This window comes from Pinus tabuliformis, chromosome X (assembly GCF_031772625.1).
Source record: "Pinus tabuliformis cultivar Carrire ecotype Pingquan chromosome X, CPIR1, whole genome shotgun sequence".
NCBI lineage: Eukaryota > Viridiplantae > Streptophyta > Pinopsida > Pinales > Pinaceae > Pinus > Pinus tabuliformis.
The window spans coordinates 1,432,032,335-1,432,054,556 of record NC_142308.1 but is presented as its reverse complement, the minus strand read 5'-3'; positions in this window follow the sequence as shown (position 1 = coordinate 1,432,054,556).

The window sequence follows — 22,222 nt, the reverse complement described above, 5'->3', positions numbered from 1 at the left end:
AGAACCCCAACAAGAACCTGTGATAGAAATTGGCAAGAGACAAAAAGCTATGGAGCTCTGTTAGAGTGGTTGGAACTAGCCAACTCTGAATGAATTGTATCTTGGTTTTGTCCATGTGCACACCCCACTCATCAACGATGTACCCCATATATTGAACCTAGGTCATATCAAAAGTGAATTTCTCCAAATTTACACACAATATATATTGTCGCAGGGTTTGGAATTAGGGGAGTTTTGTGGTCTAAAATGGGCCTCCTAAGAAAAATGTACAACCAAAATAAAATTCATAAAAACTAATAGGATTCAAGATGATGGTGTCAACCATGGGCGGTGATTCAACATTCTTCGAGTAAAAAAGTAAAAAGATTAAAAAATAATAAAATAATAAAACTACTTTTTCAACTTGTATTTTCAACTTATCTCCCTAAGAGTTTAGTCAAATTTTGAGCGGTAGTACTCGTTGCATGCAAAATTCGATTCCTCATCCAAGGGGTACCCATGTTGCATACTTTTTATGGACCCTACTACACAAAAAATTAGAAATATACAAAAAAAACGTGATTGCAATCATGCTTTTCACGTATTTATCTTTTTTTCGTGTAGTAGGGTCCATTGAAAGTATGTAACATGGCTAATCCTCGATTGAGGAGTCAATCTTTGCATCCAACTAGTGTTTATGCTTGAAATTTTAGTAAACCCATAGGGACATAAGTTGGAAATACGAGTTGAAAAAATAATTTTTTCTTTTTTCCCTCTAAAATTTGATGACGTAACCTAATCTTATTTTATTATTTCTCCACTTATTTTATAATTTCCTTAGGAGGCCCATTTGAGACCTCAAAATTCCCCTAATGAGGACTTGTTGAATGTGGTGGAGGTGTTGTTCCCAACTCTAGTTGAAGATCATGATGTTGTGCAAACAAACTACCACAAGTGAGTTGGTGAAGGGCTACAAGATGTTTTCCATCAACCTCATGAATGTTACGAGGACTTTTGTCAGCTCGAAAGGCATTAATAGCCATTTGAAATGGTTCGCCTTATATTTGAAGGAAATTTTTACACATCAGAGGGTTTGACTAGTACCTGGTGCTAACTGGACTTCAATTCAATATTGTTGACATATTTGACCCCCTTGAGTTGGTACAAAATGTCGTCAATTTGTGGGATTAGACACCTATTCTAGAAAATGATCTTATTCAATGCTTGATTGTCAATAGAGAGTTTCCAAGTCTTGTCCTTCTTCTCTACCAACACAATCTGGCTCCCACTCGATGATGAACTTGGCTTGATGTGCCCTCTCTATATCAAATCCTAAATTTTCCTCTTCATTTCACTATTCTCCAAAATACAGTGTCAATAGATCATCCCATTGGGTAGTGAAGCGCTTGAGGTTAGATCGATGGAGTGCTTGACCTGATAGTCTAGGGGTACTGCTGTGGATGAGGTGAATATGTCATGGTAGTCCTCCATGACCTTGTCCATCTGCTGTTGCTGTGTGGAGGAGCCCTGTACGGAGGTCATGGATATGGCCATAATATTCTTCTTTCCCTTATGGCGAATCATAATGAAGAAAAATTTCCCACTTTGGGAAATTATCTTATTGCATTTTTTCACAGAGATCAAAGAGATGGTAGCAGGCAATGCTACCTACAGTATTATGTATACACAACATGAAGCTTCCACAAGTATGGTTGACCTAATAAGAATACATCACAAACTTCAAGAGGAGCAACATCACACACTACGTCATTTGTGAAAGGCTTGATGTTGTAGAGAATGGAACACTCTTGGCTGATGAAAAGGTCTCGTCCTTGGTGAAGCCACTTGATGTTGTACCATTATAAGTGTGGTGTGGTTGGTAGGCCAAATCACTCCACAACCTATGTTGAAATGAGGTTGTTTTGGCTGCCTTGTCAACAACGAACTGCACTAGAGAACCCTTCACGAACATCTGTGAGTGAAAGAGACACTCCCCCTCCTCTACATCTTTACACTCAATCTTTTGGATCTTGGTGGTGGAAATCATGGCATTGAGCTCTGCATCAATAATTTACTTCACTTTGCCATTTTCCTTGTCAGGTTTTGACTCGGATTTAGAACATGCATATGATTTGGAAGCCTTAAGCTCAGACACTAGTGACTACTTGGCTCAACACTGACTTGTGTTGTGAGTGGGGCTTTTATGGAACTCACACCATTTCCCTGTGTCTTTATTTATCTTCGTGGTCTTGTTATTTTCTCGCATCTTTTCCGAGTTGTCCCAGGTCACCCTGTGTTGTCTTTGTCTTTTGTTCTGCTGTTTGGGAGCAGATCCAAAGTCTTGCTGGTTTTGTTTTGAATTTTCACTTGATCTTGACAACATATTGATAGGCGACACCAAGCAAGGAGATCTCTGAGAACTCCATCTTGTCCTAGATGTACTTGTGTAGACAATCATGGTACTTGAGTACCAAATTCCACTCAGAATCCTTAATACCTAGCTTCCTACGAAGGCTATGAAAAGTATCTGTGAACTCCAACATGTATTGGTCCCTTCGCTACAATAGTGTGCTCCACTTATGTATTTATATTCATAGCTCTCGACAAGGCAATATTGTTCCTTGATGGTGTCTCAGAGAGAATTTTAAGTGGGTGTGGGTAAAAATACTGAGGGTTCGCTCTCATCCTTCTGTTCGAAGTAGGTTTCCCACTAGTCCTTGACATGGGGGGCAACTTTGAGAAGTGAAAATGTATTTTTTCCCGATTGGAAAAGTCATGAATCGAAAAATATCCTGCAACATATTTAACCATTTATCTGCGATGTCTCCATCTATTTGGACTTGAAATATGGGAATGTCAAAGTTGACTTGTACCTTAAAGAGAGTGGTGCCTCCAAACTGGTTGCTGGATGAAGATGCATTTCCTGTGGGTGGTTGTCGGAGGATCTAGGAAAATTTATCCATCATCACATTCCTATGTCGCTTGAGGGATTCTTCGAGGAACATTCTGAAAGGACCTCCTGCTCCCTCGTCTTTATTTACTTCCGCCATGGCAAGTCGTCGAGGTTTACGAGGTTGTTTTTGCCAAGTTTCAACTAATTCGAGCCCAAACTCCTTATACCCTAACCTCATTGGGGACATGGAAAGGAAAACAAATAAAGGGGAGATGACTCTGAAACTAGCGATCCAAAACTTATGGCTGAAAATGTGAAGTTGGGTTATATTTTTTGACGTTTTTGAGAAAACAAATATCATTTTAATTTTTTTTCATCATTCAGAAGTGAAAGAATTTTGTTAGTGTAAAATTTCATTTTATAGTAATAGGAAAACTTGTCAGAAATTTTATTAGCTTTCTATTGCTTCTTTTCTAGAATTTTTTTATTCATATTTGATATGTGAAATTAACAATTGTTTGACTGTGTGTTCTTGAAAAATCAATGGATTCACAAAATGTCATGTTTTTTGGCACCAGGGCATTCTTTGTTAACCTTGTGTTTTTGGAATAAAAAATGTGTTGCAACAATCTAGATAGGCACTACTCCAATATGGATATATTTACGAAACCAACACATGCACATCATAATTACTAGAATTTTTTGAATTGAACCAATATGAAAAAATGTATATTTTGAATATGTTTAACATAGCACGGTGTTTCTCAACATATTAGTTAAAAACTAAAAATATAAAAACTGTCCATTAAAGAAGATGGGCCAATGCAATGCACCATAAATTTTCCATATCTTTTTACAGTGTAGTTTGGAAGATACAAAATTTTGATTTCACTCAATCATCATGACCTTCAAAAATTGTTTGCACACATTGTACTAGAAAATTAGTTTCAATTAACAAATATCTATGAAATTCCGTAGAATTTATATCTACTGAAAGTAGATTAAATTATGAAAATGATGGTATTGGCTTTCAATCGAGTTGTTGCAGACTTGCAGTTTTTTGGTCGTAAAAATTAAAATAGACGAATTACTTTTTGCATCGAATGATCATTAAAATAAACAAAAAAAATTTGGCTAAATTTTTTTAAAAGTTTGGTGGAAAAATTATCCATAATTTTCATTGGATGAAAAATTGAAAGGGCGCGACCCTTTAGTGTAAGTGTTTTGGCCAAATACTATAAATAAATTCACCTGAAACATTATTTTTGCACTCACATTATTCATGTATAGCTTTTGAATTCCAAACTTATTTAAATCTAATTTTTGGACAAAAAACGTTTTTAGGAAGGATTTTTAAAGTGAAATTTTGGGCTAAATTTTGAAAGTGAGTTTTTTGGGCAGAATTTTGAAAGTGAGTTTTTTGGGCTAAATTTTGAAAATGAGTTTTTTGGGCTGAATTTAGAAAGTGATTATTTTAGGGTAAATTTAGAAAGTGAATATTGTTTTTGTCGATTTTGAAAGTGACTTTTTTGGGCTTGATTCTAAAAATCTAAATTTATACAAGAATGGAAAAGAATACAAATACAAATAATAAAAAAGAGACACAACAAAAGTAAAATTTCATTTCATTAATGTCAAAAAACTAAAATATGCTTACACGCAAAATGGAAATAAACTAGCTTGGGCGATGGTAGCTTATCTATGAGAAGAGATGTGGCATCTACATGCCTCTGAAATGTGTTACAATGAGGTTCCAGGGCCCCTTTATTATTGAATAACACGGGGAAAGCCTAAACCAAAAACCTAACCCAAGGAGATGGAACGACAAGAGTTTGTGGGCCCCGTTGGGGTTAGTTGTGTAGCCAACTTCTCGTGGACATAACTTGGTCAAATGATCTTCATTAGGCACATACGATACTTCTTTGGAAAAGTCCCTATGAGTACTACAAGCTTTGCACTAGGGCTCCTACTTATGGTTTTCAACCTACTACAGACCTTAAAAAACACTGTTTAGGGGGTCCAAACAATTTCATAATTTCAGGACCTAAAAAGAAGCTAAAAATAGTAAATGGTTTTATAATCAAGGAAATGGATGAAACTGAGTAGAGCTCTAGGTGGAATAGGTGGGTGTCCACCAATATCCACCTAAATCACATGGTATATTTAGACAATGTAGAGATTCAATATGAAAAGAATGACAGTTCACGCATTTCTCCCTACAAATTAGATGAAGAACATTGTGAACAATACTCCCATGAGATAGTAGATAAATTGAGAATTTTGAAAGTAGAGATAGGGAGTGGTAGGGTGGACAATGCCCAAATCATCTAGTCCCAAGAAAAACTTGGTAGGGCACAGGAAATGTAAGTCGAGGTTAATGTAGTTATTCTTCAAAGTATGTTAGACTTGTGGAGATAGGGACTACTTAAGATCAACCATGGACAGGAGGAAAGGACTAATGGGACATATGGTAGCATGTCTCAATTAGGATACACATTTAATAAGGATGACATAGTTAGAGATGGCAGGTTCTTAGATACACTTGACAGGAGGGGTAATGACCATGGGTTCTATTCTAGTTATGGCTCAGAGAGGCAACGTCTTCCCATCTTTTGATTGCATCATTATATAGATAATATGTAAGTCAAGGTAACTACTTTCAGTCATAAAGGAAAAACAAACATTTGGTGGGAAGATGTGAAGAATGTCAGAGGCATTCAGGAAGATAATTTTACCTAGAGTGAGTTTGAGAGAATTTTCCGGAAGAGGTACCCATCTGAGAGATACTATGATGAGAAATGAAAGGAATTCTATGCATTGAAGATGGGATCTATGATCGATGAAGAGCATAGTAGAAGATTCTTGGAGTTGTTGAGGTATGTGCCTTACCTTGAGGAGGAGGAAGAAAATATTCAGAGATCAATTTGTGGATTGTTAGTATCATTCAAAGATAATATTGAGTTTTATGAGCTAGATTGTTGAAGGAAACCATTTGAAAGTTGAATCACTCTTACGAGTAATTGAAGTGCAAGAATAAAACTAAGCAGGATCGAAATGTAATGAAAAGAATAAAGGAAGGTGGGTTAAGAAGAGATAAAATCCATGGGATGCAGATGAAAAGGAGAATGCAGCAACACATAAGAATTTCAACACAGCTAATAAAGGAAAGGAGTTTTAGTATGAGGAACAAAACAATGGTGATGGAAGGAATTCTTTACAATGGTGGACTGGTGGCAAGGATCACTAGAGGATAATTTGTCCACAACATTAGGGTGGCATACCACATATTTACATTGCTCAAGAGGCACAAATAGCTGGAGATGTTGGACAAAGTATTCCTCGGATTTATGTAGCTTTGGATAATATGCAAATTCATCATCACGAATTTATTATCGAGATAGAAAGTAAGCTTTCTGATATTAGTGTTGACCTGGTGGATAAGTGTGGTTTGAGTAAAGAAGTGCATATAGAGTCTTGGTTGTTGTAGTTTCCTATAGGTACTGACAAAATAGTTCATCATTGGGTAAGAGTTTGTACATTTTAGCTGAATGGTATGTCTACATCAGCACCTCAAAGTGTTCTTTCATTGCGATCATAAAATTTGTTGTTGGGTATGGATTGGTTGTACATTCACATGACTAAGGTGGATTTCTATAATAAGGCTATTGACTGCTTGTATGATGATGGAGGGAAGACAATACTACAGGGTGAGACGAAGCCTACCTCAATGAGAATACTTATATATATGCAGGAAATGTGCAATTGCAGGAAACGATGTGTATTGCTTACAATTCGTATTTCTAGTGAAAATGGGGAGGTTATTAAGGATTACTATGTCTTGAAGAGGTAAATGGTTTTACAACAGTTTGAATATGTATTCCCACCAGATATTTTAGAGTTACTGCCTCATAGGGAAGTGGAATTTTCTATTGAGTTGATGCAAGGAGAAACACCAACATCAAAGGCGCTTTACAGGATGAGAACTCTAGAGTTTGTGGACTTAAGTTGTAGTTGAAGGAAATGCTTGACAAGGGATACATAAGGCCAAGTGTTTCACCTTGGGGTGCACCAGTGTTGTTTCTAAAGAAGAAGGATGGTACTTTCAGGTTGTGTATTGATTACAGGTAGTTGAAGAAGGCGACGATTAAGAACATTTACCATTTTCCGAAGATTGGTAACCTGTTTGATCAGTTGAAGGGAGCCCCAATGTTCTTGAAGATTGACATGAGATTAGGATATCATTAAGAAAACATCAAAGAAGAGGAAATCGACAAGAATTCCTTCCAGACCAAATTTTAGAATTATGAGTTTGTTGTGATTCCTTTTGGTTTGACTAATGTTCCAACTACATTCTTGTGTTTGATGAATAATGTGTTGCTTCCTTATCCGGAAAAGTTTGTGATTGTATTCATTGATGACATCTTGATATATTCTAAGAATGAGGAATAGCATGAAAATCATATGGAATCAATGTTAGTATTGTTGAGAGATCATCAATTGTGTGCTAAAATTAGTAAGTGTAGTTTCTTTTAGAATTAAGTTCATTACTTAGGGCATGTGGTTTCCAAGGAAGGTATAGTAGTGGATCTGGAAAAGATTAGAGCTATCATGCACTAGGAAACTCCTAAAAACATGGATGAGGTTAGATCATTCATGGGACTAGCAAGTTATTATAGGCAGTTCATCAAGAACTACTCACAAATTTCTTATCCCATTACATCTGTGCAATGAAAAAGAAAGAAATTTTAGTGGACAGAGGAATGAATAATGAGTTTTGAGTAGTTTTGAAATAATTTTTTACAAATTATCCAATTCTAAAGATTACATATCTAGACGAAGAGTTTATTCTATGTACAGATGCTTGCAAGAGAGGACTTGGTGGAGTCATGATGCAGGAATAACAGGTTGTATGCTATGAGTCAAGGAAATTGAAAGACCACAAACGTAGTTTAGTGATGCATGATCTTTAGTTAGAAGCTATCATTCGTGCATTGAAGATGAGGCAACACTATCCTCTTGGTAGGAGTTTCATTTTGATGAGTGATCACAATGGGATGATGTATCGATGCATGATCTTGAGTTAGAAGCTATCATTCATGCATTGAATATGTGGAGACACTATCCTCTCGGTAGGAGTTCCATTTTGATGAGTGATCGCAGTGGGCTGATGTATTTGTTTGACCAACCTAATCAGAATCTCATGCAAGATAAGTGGTTAACCATGCTCCATGAGTTTGACTTCGAGATCAGGTACATTAAGATTAAGGAGAACAAGGTTGCAAATTATCTTAGCAGAAGAGTATAGCTAAATCACATTGCAGCTATGAGTTCATATGGGACAAATTTACAAGATTATATCTTATAGGTAGGCCAACAGGATGGCATGTACCAACAACTTAAGCATAGGCTACAACGGTAGGATACAAGTGAACATGATGTGGATTATCATATCATGAAATATGATTTCATCATATTTAGAGACAAGATCTATGTTCCAGACAAGAGTGAGATGAAGAATCTTATTTTATGATAATTTCATTTCAATCCATATTCAAGTTAGTCAGGGTTAGGTCCCTACACTACTAGTGTAATCCCTTATTGTTATTAGTGCAACCCCCTTATTATATCGTTGTGACCATGTGGTCCCCATATTGTTATTATTATGCCCCGTAGAAGCCCACTATTGTTATTATTGTGCCCTTACATTATTATTGATATGTCGACTATGATTATATTATGACCCCTTAGACTCCTATATATAGAAAGGAGGTCTTGTCATTTGTATCATCCATGAACTGTTCATTTGTGTAATATAAAGGAGGTTTCCTCCTCAAAGAGGAAAATTTCTGAGGCGTTGATCTATCCTTTCTATCTTTTTGTGAGCTGGCTTGATCACATTTGGTATCAGAGATTTGGATTCCAGGGTTTCACTGCTTCAAACATGTCATCGTGGAATTTTCGCTATAACGCTTTTTCTGGAAAATTTTAGAAGCTAGAAAAAACCCATTTGATTCAAAATCTCACTGAACCTTGGGTCCAAATTTCAGATCTTTTGACGCTATATTTTCAGATATATGATCTGAGGAAGTTAAGGTTTTTGCAAGCTCCAGAATTCCATCTCAAACAGGGCATTGTGTAATTGTCACTATAATTTGTTTTCTACGAAGGTTTATATTTTGATATTAAAACCCATTTCAGCCAAAATATTTGTGAAGCTCGGGCCTAAATTTTAGATCTTTTTTCGCTATATCTTCGGACATATGGCCCAAGACCTTTAAGGTTTCTGCAGGCTCCAGAATTACATCACAAACAGGTGACCTTGGGAAAACCATCATAACCTTCCTTTTGAGTATTAGATCAAAGCTTTATCAGAAGTTACAAAAAGAGGATGACATGTAGATTTCTATGTATCAGTTTCAAGTCTGAAGGTTAAAACAATGAAACGTGGCACTTCATACAATTTCTCTCCTTTGAAAAGGTATATAATCAAGTCATCTTGGGAGATTGTGCATAAATATTCCTTGGTGAATCTAGTTTTGATCACACTGGTGGCATTAGAAAGAGGACATAGAGGGCTACGACAGGTCATAATTTCAGAACTGGGAGATCCACGATTACAGAGTTAGGGTCATTTCAAGATCAAGCTCCTAAAATGAAGAACAGACAATATGAGGAAGTTTGGTGGCAAGGATCTGCTAAATTGGATACTATAGATGGAGCAATATTTTTATCTACATGAGGTTAAATTGTTACAAAAGGTATGTATTGCATCTTTATATTTAGAACCGAATCAATTTTTATGGAATCAAGGGTTTTGTTCTCGTAAAGCACTTATCACATGGTCAATTTTCATAGAGAAAATGGTAGCACATTATGAGGATACAAAGATAAACACCTTCTTTAGCTAATTGATAAAACTAAAAAAAAAGGGTTCAATGGTAGAGCACATTAAGGAATTTCAAAATTCAATATAAGGGTAAATTATATTCTAGAGAAGAAAAGGATTGATGTCTTCATAGGGACTTCAAATGATAACATTCAACATGAGGTTCGTCTTTGGGAACTTGATTATTGGAGAAGGCATTCAGGCTGGCAAGGAAAATTGAAAGAGGAATTATGGAAACAAGGAATCCCACCACTCACAACTATAAATATGGAAGATTTTTTGCTCCTAGCCTTCCACAACGTACAAGGTTCACACTAGAACAATTGGAAGAAAAAAGAGAAAAAGGGCTTTGCTACATTTCTGATATCAAATACACTAAAGGCCATAAGTGTACCGAAAAGAAATTATTTTACATAGATTGTGAGGAGGAGGAAGAAAAGGATAAAAAACAACAAAAGAAGAGGGTATACACCAGGAACCAACCCCAGAGAAAGAAGAAATGAATCTGACCATATCTTGTAAAGCATTGGCAATAATTACCACTCCTCAAACTCTCAAGATAGAAGGAAATATCAAGAAGGAAAAGGTTCAAGAAGTGAAAGATTACATCAAGAAAGAAGAAGTGAATCCAGCCATATCCTGTAATGCATTGGCTGGAATTACCACTCCTCAAACTATGAAGATAGAAGGACATATCAAGAAGAAAAAAGTAAAAGTGTTGATTGATTCATGTAGTACACATAATTTTATTCATTGTAAGATATCCCAAGAATTGAATTGCTTCCTATATCCAAAATCAAAGTGTCAAATGATGATTTCAAGTGGAGGAATCATAAATTTCTCTTGAAAGTGCCATAATATCAAGCTGTCCATGGGAAAATATGTGTTGAATTGCCCAATGCTTTCCATTCCAATGGGTGGTGATGATGTTGTACTAGGAGTCCAATGGCTACAATCCTTTCGTACAATAGCTTTTAATTCTCAAGAACGTTTCATGAAATATTCTTTAGAAGGAAAACATGTTGACTTAAGAGGTATCAGAGGGAAACCAAGAAATATAATCAGCTCTAACGGAATGACAAAGCTTCTAAAGAAATAAAAACGAGGTGTAATTGCACAATTATGTTCGCTAAAGGTTCCCACATCGAAATCATCTATTTCTCCAAATCTCCAAAAAGCCTTGGACAATCATTCCAAGGTATTTAAGACTTCTAAAGACCTCCCACCTATTTTTGATCATCATCATTATATTCATTTGATTCCAGGAAGTGTTCCTCCAAACATCAGGGCTTACAGATATCCCCATGCCCAACAGAGTGAAATTGAATGTATGGTTGCAGAAATTCTTGAGGTTAATATAATTCAACCTAGTCAAAGTTCTTTCTTTGCTCCAGTAGTATTAATGCATAAGAAGGATGAGTCAACGCACATGTGTCCAAATTATAGAGAGCTCAATAAACTCATTATTAAAGATAAATTTTCCATTCCTGTCATTGATGAATTATTCAATGAATTGCATGGATTAATTTACTTCACCAAGTTGGATCTTCATTCAGGATATCGTCAAATAAGAAAAAAGACTAAAAACATTCCGAAAAAAACAATATTGAAGAAAGATGCATTTTCATGGACTCTAGAAGCAACAAAGTCCTTTTAACATCTTAAAGAGGAAATGTGCCCAGCATCGGTCTTAGCTACGGTAGACATCACAAAAACCTTTATGGTGGAATATAATGCATTAAGAAATGGAAATGGTGATGTTTTAATCCAAGAAGAAAGACCCATTACTTTCAAAAGTTGTCCAATCAAAGGAAAGTATTTACATAAAGCTATTTATGAGAAGGAAATGTTGGAATGACTACATGGACTTAAGAAATGGCGACCTTACATCATGAGAAGATCTCGTTGAGACAATATTTCCAGAACTTGACGAGGAAGGAAAAATCATATTGGAATATGGAGAAATCATAGAAACAAGAACCCACAGCTACAAAATCAATCAATTTCAGAGTATCTCATCAAGTGGAAGAACTTACCTACTGAATATTCCACATGGGAGGACAACAATTTTATACAGAAGCATCCAAAACTACTCAATCGTTGACGACAACACTTTTTGAAGGAGAGGGGCATGTTAGGTCCTTATACTAATAGTGTAATCCCTTATTGTTATTAGTTCAACCCCCTTATTATATTGTTGTGCCCATGTAGTCCCCATATTGTTATTAATGTGCCCCATGGAATCCCACTATTGTGATTATTGTGCGCTTACATTAGTATTCTTATGTCGGCTTTGATTATATTATGACCCCTTAGACTTGTATCTATAGAAAGGAGGTCTTGTCATTTGTATCATCTAAGAATTGTTGCTCTGTGTAATGTAAAGGAGGGTCCCCCTCGAAGAGGTGGATTTCTAAGTCCTTGATCTATCTTTCTATATTTTCTTGAGTTGGTTTCATAACACTCAGGATATCAAAATACATTGAAAGCAGTGAATAAGTTTTACCATTCATTGAACTTGAAGAAAGAGGTGTAGATTTTGTTGTGAGATGTTTCGATTGTTAATAGGTAAAAGTAGAGTGTAGGCATCGAGGTGGTTTTTGTGAAACCAGCTCACAAAAATATAGAAAAGATAGTTGAATGCCTTAGAATTCAACCTCATCAAGGGGGCAACCTCCTTTACATTACACAAATGAACAATTCTTGGATGATTCAAATGACAAAACATCCTTTCTATATATAGGAGTCTAAGGAGTCACAATATAACCTAGCCAACCTAACAATAATAATATAAAGCCACAAAAATAAAAAGAGATGGATTCTATAGGGCACAGTAATAAAAATTTGGGGACAATAGGGGCGCAACAATATTAATAAGGGATACAACTACAACAGTAATGGGGTAATCACTAGTATTATAGGGACATAACATGCCCCTATCCTTCAAAAAATCTTTGTCCACAACGCTTGAGTAGTTCTGGATGCTCCTGTATAAAATTCTCAACCTCCCACGTGGAATCTTCAGTGGATAAGTTCTTCCACTTGATGAGATACTCCGAAATTGATTGATTTCATAGTTGTCGAGTTCTTGTTTCTAAGACTGCTTCCGATTACAATATAAATTTTCCTTCCTTGTCAAGTTCTGGCAATATTGTTTGAAGTGGGAGCTTGTCGCTTATAACATTCTTTAAACATGAAACATGGAAAACTGGGTGCACTCAAGACGTTGCAGGAAGCTCCAATTTGTATGCCATAGTATCAATGTTTTGCAACACCTTGTATGGACCATAATACTTTGGTGATAATTTATTATCCTTCTTAGCTTCCTTGAGGGACATTTGTTTATATGGTTGTAGCCGTAGGAATACCCAATCACCTACATCAAAACTTCTTTCGCTGTGATGTTGATTTGCCTATTGTTTCATTCTATTCTATGCCACCACGAGGTTATGCTTTAAGAGTTGGAGGACTTGTTGTTGATGTTCGATGTGATGTTCCACTGCTTGAACCTTAGAATTTTCTCTTAAATATGATGTGATGGATGGTGGCTGATATCCATAAAGTGCCATAAATGGGGTCATTTTTGTTGCTGTATGGAAGGAAGTTTTATACCACCATTCAACTAGAGGCAACCATTTGACCCATTGTGTCTATTTAGCAGATAGAAAGCAACGAAGATATCCTTCCAAACATTTGTTTACTATCTCAGTTTTCCCATCAAATTGAGGATGATAAGATGAGCTATGAGCTAACTAAGTACCAAGACAGGAAAATAATTTTGTCCAAAAATTTCTAGTGAAAATGGGATCCCTGTCACTTACAATAATCATTGGGTTTCCATGTAGATTTTGAGTTGTTTCCTTAAATGCAGTAGAAATTGTACTGGATTTAAATGGATGTGATAATCCACAAAAGTGTGCATACTTGGTAATTCTGTCAACTACCACCATGATGACACTCTTTCCCTCAGACTTGGGTAAACCTGTGATAAAATCTATTGAAACCTTCTCCCAACATTGGCTTCGAATGGATAAAGGTTGCAATAGACCCGGGGTCTTAATTGTTTCAACTTTATTTTGTTGGCAAACCAAACATTCCGCCACAAACTTTTGAATATCCTATTTAAGGCCATCCCAAAAAAAATCCTTCTTAACCCTGTGGTAAGTTTATAAAAATCCTGAGTGCCCTCCTAAGGGAGAAGTGTGCAATTCCATAAGAAAATTTTGTTTGAGTTCCAAATTCTTACAAAGGTATAAGCTATATTTCTACCATAACGAATCATTTTTCCAGGTAAATGTATCAGGTGTACTGGAATCTTGTTGTAACTTTTGAATAAGTGCCCACAATTCTTCATCATTCTTCCATTCCTCCCTTGCTTCGTTTATCCAATCTGGTTGGATAATAGAAATGGCACACAACAATGCTTCCACATCCTCATCCTTTCTTGAGAGTGCATGTGCCACAACATTTTGCTTTCCTTTTCTGTAGATGATTTCAAAGTCATAGCCAAACATTTTTGTGACCCACTTTTGTTTCTCTTCTAAGGATAATCTTTGTTCTAAAAAGTATTTAAGGCTATCATGATCCATTTTCACCTTGAAGTGTCTTCCCATTAGGTAGGGTCGCCGTTTCTTAAGTCCATGTACTATTGCTGACATTTCCTTCTCATAAATAGCTTTGTGTAAAAACTTTCCCTTTATTGGACAACTTTCAAAAGCAATGGGTCTTTCATCTTGCATTAAAAAAACACCAATTCCATTTCGTGAAGCATCACATTCCACAATAAAGGTTTTTGTGAAGTCCGGTGTAGCTAAAACTGGTGCTTGACACATTGCCTTTTTAAGACGTTCGAAGGCCTTTGTTGCTTCTCGAGTCCATGAAAATGCATCTTTCTTCAATAATGTTGTTAGAGGTGGTGCTATTCTCCCATAATTCTTAACAAACTTGCAAAAATACCCTGTCAACCCGAGAAATCCTCGTAGATGCTTTATGGATGTGGGGATTTTCCATTCCTTAATGGCTTTAATTTTTCTAGGGTCTACCTTAACTCCTTCATGAGATAGACTATGACCCAGATATTCCACCTCTTGTGCTCCAAAGAAACATTTGGATCTTTTTCCATATAATTTTTTCTCCTCCAATACCCTGTCAAATTTTCTAAGGAAGGGTTTGAGAATGGAATTCATCAAACCTTGAAATGTAGAAGGTGCATTGGTAAGGCCGAAGGCATGAAAAAAATTCATAATGACCCTCATGAGTTCTAAATGTTTTTTTTTTAAATGTATTCAGTCTTCATTCTGGTTTGATGATATCCTAAACAAAGATCCGACTTGCTGAAGTAAATTGATCCATTCAATTCATCCAGTAATTCATTAATGACAGGAATGGGAAACTTATCTTTAATAGTGAGCTTGTTGAGCTCCTTATAATCTAGACACATCGGCCATGATCAATCCTTCTTGTGCACCAATACTATTGGAGTAGAGAAAGAGCTTTGACTAGGTTGAATTATACCAACCTCTAGCATTTCTGCAACCATACGTTCAATTTCACTCTTTTGGGAATAGGGATATCTGTACGGCCTGATGTTTCGAGGAACACTTCCTGGAATTAGATGAATAGCATGATCATGATCATGAATAGGTGGGAGACCTTTGGGAGTCTCAAATAACTTGGAATGATTGTCCAAGGCTTTTTGGAGATGTGGAGAAATAGATGATTCCGATGTGGAAACAGCTAGTGGACATAATTGTGCAATTACACCTCTTTGTTCCCTTTTTAGAAGCTTTGTCATACCATTATAGCTGATTATCTTTCCTGATTTCCCTGCAATACCCCTTCATTCAACTTCCTTTCCTTCCGCTAAAAATTTCATGAAAAGTTCTTGAAAATTAAAAGCTATTGTACCCAAGGACTCTAGCCATTGGACTCCTAGTACAACATCAGCACCTCCCATTGGAATGGAAAGCATTGGGCTCGTCAATACATATTATCCCATGGATAGCTTGATATTACGGCACTTCTCAGAGAAATTTATCATTCCCCCATTTGCAACCATCAGTTGACACTCTAATGCTGGATATAGGAAGCAATTCAATTCTTTTGCTACCTTACAATGAATAAATTTGTGGGTACTTCCTGAATCAATAAACACTATTACCTTTTTCTTCTTGATTTGGCCTTCTATCTTGATGGTTTGAGGAGTGGTAATTCCAGACAATGCATTACAAGATATGGTTAGATTCATTTCTTTTTTATCTAGGCTAGGTTCCTGTAGTATATCGTGTTCTTTTGACCTTTCTTGCTCCTTTTCTTCTTCCCCTTCACAATCTATGTAGAATAATTTCTTTTTAGCACACTTATGACCTTTAGTGTATTTGCTATCACAACTATAACAAAGCCCTTTTGCACTTTTTTCTTCCAATTGTTGTGGTCTTAGCCTTATAGGTTGTGGAAGGCTAGGGGTAACAACACTTCCATCTTTATAGTTGTGAGTGGTATGCTTCCTAGTTGCCATAATTTTGCTTTCCATTTTTTTTGCTAACCTGAATGCATTCTCTAATGAATCAGGTTCGCAAAGGCGAACATCATGTTGGATATTATTCTTCAAAGTCCCTATGAACACATCAATCCTATGCTCCTCTGGAATATTTTTACTCTTATGTTTAATTTTCGGAACTCATCAATGTGCTCCATTATTGAACCCTTTTGTTTGAGACTTATCAATTGGATAAAAAAAGTGTTTCTTTTTGTGTCCTCATAATGTGCTCTCAATTCTTCCATAAAAATTGCCCAACTGATAATTTGCTTACGAGAGCAAAGCCATTGATATCATACAAACTGATTTGGTTCCAAATATAAAGTTGCAATACATACCTTTTGTGTGTTTTGCATATTATTGAGATCAAAAAATTACTCCATCTGTAATATCCATGTTGTGGGGTCCTTGCCATCAAACTTCCTCATATTGATTTTTGGAAGATGGTGGGTCTTCGATTGAACATTAGAGTCTATGCAATCATGATTAACATTTCTTTTGTTCTCATCATGAGTTTCCTTTACTACCATTTCACCATTAGTGACCATTTCTTGTAGCAACTTATTCATATTTATCTTCATTTCTTCCATGTCTGTCATCAAATCATCTGTCTTAGCTTCCATGCCATTTATCTTAGCTTCCATGCCCTTTATCTTAGATTCCATGCCATTTATCTTAGCTTTTATTAGCTTTTGCGAGAGTGACATTTGTTGCACTTGGTCTTGTAATTTTGATATATCATGTAGCATTTCTTTCTCTTCTTCATGATTTATGCTAGCACTTTCAAGTTGCTTACTAGGTGTTTGCATTTTCTTTCGTTGGGGTATCAGTTACTGATAATAATGCTCTACTATGCCTTTTGAATTTTTCAAAATATTTTTTCAAACCAAGCTTAAGAAAAAATTTAAAAATATCTATACACATTTTTTCACTTTGAAGAAGCTTGATATTTCGTCTGATGTATCTCTGTAAATTCAAATCATTCAGTTCTAAAATTGTGACCTGTAGTAGCCCTCTGTTTACTATTTCCAATGCCACCACTCTGATCTAAATTGGATTCTGCAAGGAAGAGTTATGCCAAATCTCCCACAGTGACCTAATTATAGACTACTTCAGTAGAGTGAACTTGTACGACATGCCACATGTCCCTGTTCCGACGTTTAGCTCTGAAAAATATATACACGAAACTAAAATCCATCCTCTTTCTGTAGCTTCTTATGAAACTTCAATCTAATGCTTAGATAGAAAGTTATGACGATTTTCCCTATGTCACCTATTTGGAATGTAATTCAGGAGTCCGCAAAAAGACCAACTTCCTCAGATCATATCTCTGCAAATAAAGCGCAAAAATCTTTGAAATTTGGAACCAAGGTTTTGTGCGATTTCTTCTCAAATGGGTTTTTTTCACTTCTGAAACATCGTAGAAATAAATTTATAAAAAAAATTCCACGATGACCTACTTGGAGCAGCGAAACCCTAGAATCCAAAGCTCTCATACCAAATGTTATGAAACTAGCTCACAAAAAGATAGAAAAGATAGTTGAATGCCTTAGAATTCAGCCTCTTAGAGGGGGCAACCTCCTTTACATTAGAAAAATGAAAAATTCTTGGATGATTCAAATGAAAAAACCTCCTTTCTATAAATAGGAGTCTATGGAGTCACAATATAACCCAACCGACCTAACAATAATAATATAAAGCCACAAAAATAACAATAGAGGGATTCTATGGGGCACAGTAATAAAAAATATGGGGACAATATGGGCACAACAATATTAATAAGGGATACAACTACGATAGTAATGCGGTAATCACTAGTATTATAGGGACCTAACATTTACTACAATCAATTTTGATTGAAGAGTGGAAATGAGAGGTCATTTCCATGGATTTCAATATAGGTTTTCTAGGACATGTAGACAACATGATTCTATTATGGTTGTGGTTGACAGGTTGACAAAGGTAGTGCACTTCATTCGAGTGAAGTCTACAAATTCAGTTAGTGAGGTAGCACAAGTATTCATAGGGGATATAGTAAGGTTGCATGGTATTGCTAGGAATATTGTGTCAAACAGAGATGGAAAGTTCACTTCCAGGTTTTGGAAAGAGTTGTTTTGATGTTTGGGGACAAAGTTGGCATTCAATACAACTTATCATCGACAAATCGATGGGAAATTAGAGAGTGTCAATAGGAAATTTGAGGACATGTTGAGGATATATGTCATGAATAAAAAAAGGAAATGCAGGAGTATCTTCAACTGGTATAGTTTACCTACAAAAATGGGTGTCATGTGTCATTGAGTATGAGTCCATTTGGGGCACTTTATAGATGGAGTTGTAATACTCCCATCAGTTGGATTGATCCAGTGAACAAGGTATTGATTGGAACAAACATGTTGGCAGAGATGGAATAGGAAATGAATGTTGTTAAGAAGAATGTAAAGGAAGCAAAGGACAAACAAAAGAGTTATGCAGATAAACATAAGGTTTTTAGGGACAATTTTAAGGGCTCATATTTGCAGGTGGGCTAATTTTCCATGTTCTTTCCAAAAACAATATTCACAAATTTCTTTTTATTCTAAAAATGATTCGCCCAAATTTTATATTACAAAGTTATTTTACCTTTAAATTCGCCAAAGTTTTATATATATTCATATAAAATCATTATAAATGTAAATATTTTTGTGAAAATTTCACCAAACATTTCATAATTTTCATTTTAAGGACTAGTAAGATTCACCAAGGTTTCTAAATTTTAAGATAAACTTCCATCCTTCAAATCATCCCTAGATTTTAAGGAGTTTCACGTTGGGGAACGTGTGTACTTGGGCATCAAGCCCAAGAAGGGATCCTTGAGGATTGGATCATGTGCCAACTTGGCACCTCAATACTGGAAGACTTTCGAGATCCTTAAGAGGATTGGAACAATAGCCTACTCACTTGTGTTGCCTTCAAAAATTAAAGTACATGATGTTTTCCATGTGTCATTGCTTAAGGAGTATGTGAAATATTCTGATCATGTGATTGATTGGTATGTATTATAGGTGGAACTAGAAGGATAATTTCAACTGGAACCTTAGTGCATTTTGCAGCAAAAGATTCACATGCTCTAGAATCGAGAAATTGAGTAATTTAAAGTGTAATGGAAGAACTTTGGGTCTGATGAACCTACATGGGAAATGACTGATAAGATGTGGGTCATGTATCCTTCATTGCTTTTTGGTTTAGGAAAAGGATTTTTGGTATATGTATATGTATTTATGTATGGTTGTTATTGTAAATATTATAATGAGTCGTGTTATAAAGCTCCAATAGCTCGTTTGGTTGTCATGTTGTCCTGTTTTTTATGTTGGTTTTTCTTTGTAGTGGGATGTTTATTGTAAATAATTCATCGAACTAACTTATAAAGCTGCATGGGAAGCATGTTTTGGTTTTCAATGGTCTTGTTGGCCATAGGTGTCATAGAACACCGAGGACAGTGTTCCCATAAGGGGGAGGGTTTTATAACAACTGTAGGTTAAAAGCTCATTTAATAAAGTTGATAAAGGAAAAAATAATACCAAGGTCATGGGATACATATTCCAAGATGAATGTTGGGATAAAACATAATGATAAGGATCACTTATGATTAATTAATGTCTATGGAAATTGACAAAGGCATTGATAGAGGAAAAGTCGCTTTAGTTGACATTAATTTATGACAATAATGGAAAATAGGAGAAAAGGAAGGTGAAAGGTCGCAAAATTTCATGTGAGGAAAATTGAAGGAAAAATAGAGGAGAATGAATAATATAGAGACTTCAATGATAAAAAGGCTTTTGAGGATCAATTCACAACCTTTTTTGTCATTTTCAGCTTGGAGCTCTCTTCTATTCTCTTTCTCTCATACTCTTGCACACTTAGATAATTCTTGGAGCTTGGAGCACTCTAACATACATTGGATTTGGAGAAATAAGGTAATGGAAAGAAGGAAAGAACAAAGAACAACAAGATCAATGGATACAACTAGATTGTTTTCCAAGTAACAGGTTTCATGTGTGATTTCCTTGTTGATCTATGGAAGCATGGTATATGCATCTGATTATCTAGTTATGATCTATCAATGCCATGGAGGATTGCCTGGATTGAGAGTGGTTTTAACGTTGCCTTCCCATTTCCTAGATAGCCATGGGATTGTGGCTTTTCCCAATTTGATTGTTTCTGGATGGTGCTCATAATTCCTTATGGTTGTGGGTTGTAAAAAAAGCTTTGAAAGCCTTGAACAACTTGGCTCACCCTGCCTTCCTTGATGCTTATTGGGTGGTGGGCGTTGGTCGAGCGTGCTCCGCATCCTCTCCTTATCAGTCGAGCCCCTGCCGGTTCAATTTACTTATTTGCTCCCCCAAATAAGTAAAAAAAAGAGTCGAGCAACTAAAGTTCCTCTCCTTATCAGTCGAGCCCCCTTTCGGGTCCTTGCACTAGGAAGCGCAAGCCCCTCCGGGTTCAATTTACTTATTTGCCCCCCCAAATAAGTAAAAAAAAGAGTCGAGCAACTAAAGTTCCTCTCCTTATCAGTCGAGCCCCCTTTTGGGTCCTTGCTTTGCTAACGTCAAGCAAGCCCCTACCGGTCCTTGCTTTCTTAACGTCAAGCAAGCAATAAATTCCTCTCCTCTCCCTCTTGGGTTTACTTATTTGGTGGGGGGGCTATGGTCGAGTACCTAAAGGTGATGACATCCTTAACAGTTGAGCCTGCTTACGCATCCTTAATAGTCGAGTACCTAAAGGTCCTATGGTCGAGTACCTAAAGGTCCTCTCCTTAACAGTCGAGCCTGCTTACGCATCCTTATCAGTCGAGCCCCCTTCGGGTCCTCTCCCGGTGGTCGAGCAACTAAAGTTCCTTGCTTTCCTAGCGTCAAGCAAGCTCCTACCAGTCCTTGCCCGGTGTGGGAAAAGTAAGAAATTCCTCTCCTTATCAGTCGAGCCCCCTGTCGGGTCCTTGCACTAGGAAGCGCAAGCCCCTCCAGGTTCAATTTACTTATTTGGCCCCCCCAAATAAGTAAAAAAAAGAGTCGAGCAACTAAAGTTCCTCTCCTTATCATTCGAGCCCCCTGTCGGGTCCTTGCTTTCCTAACGTCAAGTAAGCAATAAATTCCTTGCTCTCCTAACGTCAAGCAAGCCCCTATCGGTCCTTACCCGGTGCGGGACAAGTAAGAAATTCCTCTCCTCTCCCTCTTGGGTTTACTTATTGGCCCCCCCAAATAAGTAAAAAAGAGTCGAGCACCTAAAGGTCCTTAATAGTCGAGTACCTAAAGGTCCTATGGTCGAGTACCTAAAGGTCCTCTTTGAGTTACTAATCCTGGAGCCTAGGTTGGACAAACTCTATGGAGCCCTTGGTGGGTTAACTTACTAGTTTGAGAGTTGCGTTGGACAAATTCTCTAGAGCTCTGGAAGGTGGTGGATTGATTTACTTGTCCCTGGAGTCCTGGATGGATGGGTAGAGACTGATCTAGTTGGTGTTTGTGATGTTTAACCATGAGGTGGAATCACTGGTTGAGGGTTGAGGTGGTTTTGGCTATGGAAGACCTTGTTTTGGTTTCCTTGTTTTATTCCATGACATCCACATTGATGCTCGGAATATGGCACAAGGGTGATTGTTTGAAAGAGAGATTTGGTCCAACCCAATCCATGGTCAGGTGGTACATGGAAGTTCGTAAACTTGTTGGATTTTCCATATGTTAATAAGAGTGATTTTCCTATTGTATCCTATGAGTACTTATACTTGATATCATATGGTTTTGATGGTTCTTTTATCATGGTTTATATGTTTTTCATTTTTTGGTTATATGTTGGTTATAAGATGTATATTTGCTATGGATTTTGATGTTCTTTGATTTTTTAATGAATGATTAATGAATGCATGAGATTAAAAAATTTATTGTAGTTATGG